This window comes from Sycon ciliatum, chromosome 10, assembly GCF_964019385.1.
Source record: "Sycon ciliatum chromosome 10, ocSycCili1.1, whole genome shotgun sequence".
NCBI classification, from domain to species: Eukaryota; Metazoa; Porifera; class Calcarea; order Leucosolenida; family Sycettidae; genus Sycon; species Sycon ciliatum.
In genome coordinates this window covers 10,370,158-10,373,515 of record NC_088652.1, presented here as the reverse complement: position 1 = coordinate 10,373,515, position 3,358 = coordinate 10,370,158, and positions in this window count along the sequence as shown.

Below are 3,358 nucleotides of genomic sequence, written 5' to 3'. Positions count from 1 at the left end.
CATTCGAAGAGAGGCCATCATTATTCATCTTCACTGTCAACTCCCTCACGTCAGAGCCAAAGGTGCTTGGATCGACCCATGGTGAAGGAAAAATGTCAAAAACAGCAACTAAAATTTGTTGTTCGTGTCGTGAGGACCACCACGTGTTGTGCAGTTGAATTTCCCGCTGGTTTTGCATCACACATTTTTGTACCGTATGGTACTGTACAAATTCAAATATTTTGGCCAAAAATTTGGGCCTAGCTTTTTCATGATTTTCACCTGAAAATTTGTTTTGAAGCGCACGTGCGCTGTAGAAAACTTATCTCACGCGTTTTCATCGGGCTTGCAGCAGGTTTGAAGATACACAACTTGGCAGCACCACTGTATTGTGCCAAACCCCAAAAATTTATAGGTAGGCCCAAACTTCTGGCCAACACTGTACATGTATTCCCTCTACTGTAGATCTGCATTGCATGTACATGTATGATTGTACGTAAATCATAACACATCGTAGTCTCACTGTGACATATGTTTGCTAATCAAAATACCAAGAGAGAAAGTGAATACTGATAGTCCGCAGTCTAGGGTGCAGAATTGTGACTTTTCGTTCGCCACTAAAGGGCACCAAGGTTTGACATGACCAAATGAAAGAGCAAGAGCAGGGCTTTCCAGGCATGTGTCTCTTGATTAGCTGTGTTGGGGCTTTGTTGACCAAATCGCGACAATTGTTTTTCTATGCGTTGCCATGGCAACTGGATCATGAATTTGAATTTTGAGGCTATTGCAAGCATCATAGCGATGTTTGTGAACTGTATTCGAGCCACAGAGGCTGAGGAGAGCCAGCATGCGAAATTTTACTGAATTTGGATGAAGTATAGGCATGTAGAGAGGAGAAATAGTACTGCACAGTATGACGCAACATGCGACACAGTTGTCATGTCATGTACTACCTTGCAGTGTGCACCTACAACCACACTATCGCATAACGGATGCGTTCAAGGCAATAATACTAATAATTATATGTTCTAGAATTACATGTGACAACAAAATACACAAAGGAAACCTGATGAGACGAGTTAATTAATTACATGTATAGAGACTGATATGAGAAAACCCGTGCCAAGCACACTGGAGTCGGCCTTAGAAGGAGTGCATTTACTTCAAGTGCAAGTCAACGTAATGGTTTACAGCAATGCAGTGGCTGAAAATGCAGTGTGTGTGTGTCAGCACCTAAACATAAAGAAATGCGGCATCAAATTTGTTTCGAACTAGGGAAATAATTCCGCAAAATATTAGACAATTCTGATAGTTAACCTCTGTGTATATTGCGACCCAAAGACCAGGTATGGTCAAACAAAGGGAATGAACTATTTTTAACTGTACTTACGCAGCGGACACGACAACACCAGGGGCATACGAAGGGGTGTTTGGGGGCACCCCCCCCCCCCAAAAAACGAATTCGATCTTGGTTTGCAGCTCGTTCAAGAAAGACCATAACGCGCGGACCATAACTCTACACATCGCACACTGTAGCCATCCCCGTTCGGACTTACGTGGGTTTTTTTAAATCTGAAACCAATCTACGCGTTCTTACTTGCACTTGACTATTTCGTCGGATGATTGGCCATTTTGGAATGGTTAGTACGGTAAACAGTGCGGCACGTCATCCTTATAATGCACATCATCCGCTTTGAATGTCTTGTTTTATGCCGTTATGTTCTCCACATGTTTCTCCGTCGAGCCGTTGTGTTTATGATAACAAAATATACCATGTGACGTTCATCCACTGTCCGTAGACGGATCAATTTGCCGAAGGCAAAGAACGGAATACACAGACTGAAGAACGAGCAGTTGCGGTTTCGTAACTCTCAGTTTTACGAACTAAATCGATCATCAGACGAAGATTGATACTGACCCTGCCCTGAGAGTACTGATATTATACCATGAATGTGGCAAGCGCAGCGGACTTAGTATTAGTAGCACTCTCAGGCCAAGGTCAGTATCAATGTTCGTCTGATCGGATTGATTCAGTTCATGAAACTCAGAGTTACGAAGCAGCAACTGCACGTTCTTCTGTCTGTGTAATAACAAAATATATAAATATCGGCCGACATGAAAGGACCACAATGAAGGCATGCTCTTTTGTGAGGGAACGTTGAGGAAACCACCTTGATCACTATCCTGGCTACGCCCCTGAACACAGTCATCAAGTAGTTCACTGCCTACAGCAGAGAAAAAATCATCCTATGAGGAATTCGATGAGACAGTGAGGTCTGCAATGTGCGTCTTGCTACAATCCTAGCGAGAGTATCTGCATAAGTGCACGAATGAGAGCCAGACTTATGGTAGTGTACCTCTCTAGCGATCAGATTCGCTGAACTGATTGCTGCCATAATCCTTTGATCTTGTCGTGTGGCAGCAGCGTTCCGCAATTATTTCTTTTCTGCTTCCACTGTCACGAGTTGAGATGTCGCCTGCTTGGTTGTACAGCTCGCTTATTTGTTTCAGCGTGCCACAAAACAGGCATATTTTTTCATCTGGTTCAACAACAGGGGCTCGTAGCGATTGATGAGTCCTGTCCATCGAACTGCGGACTCCTCGGATGCCGCGAAGGCTGTCAGAATATTTGGCACTTGGCATTGTGTGAATACACTTCAGAGTTCTATTCGTTTCGGGTTCCGGTACAGAGGAGATAGCACCATGTACATGTACATGATGTATCAGGCCGGCCAGCACTCGGCAGGAGCTCATCACTGCAGTTGGTATTGCCAAAATACGTGAAACCATGGCATAGGCGAGGCACACCCGATCACCCGATCGACCTACAACCTAATTACTACAGAGTACCGTCCAGGAATACGTTTTTACATCTGAAGCGCACCACGTGGCACACCAAGTGTGCGAGATTTCAAATTTGAACTTTTGAGTGGGTTTGATGCATGCTCAAACTTACGCTCCGCGAAGCTTGTGCATGGATTTGCCCCGAAGAAATTCGCCTCTATCGAGAGAGCGCCCCAGATCTAGAAGCAGTTCTCGACTGTTTTGGGTACCTCAAGGGGTCCTCTTTCAGGCCCCACATCAAACCTTGGTGCCCCGTCGTGGCGAACGGAATTTTTTTAGGGCTACATTTTGAGCACTTGGACTGCGGACTATGAGGCTTTGCAACCTGTGTCCTATTTGAAACCGTCGTCCTCTTTCAGGCCCCACATCAAACCTTGGTGCCCCGTCGTGGCGAACGGAATTTTTTTAGGGCTACATTTTGAGCACTTGGACTGCGGACTATGAGGCTTTGCAACCTGTGTCCTATTTGAAACCGTCGCCGCTACATCATTTAAAATGATGTATGTGCATGTCATTACATGTACATGATTGTATA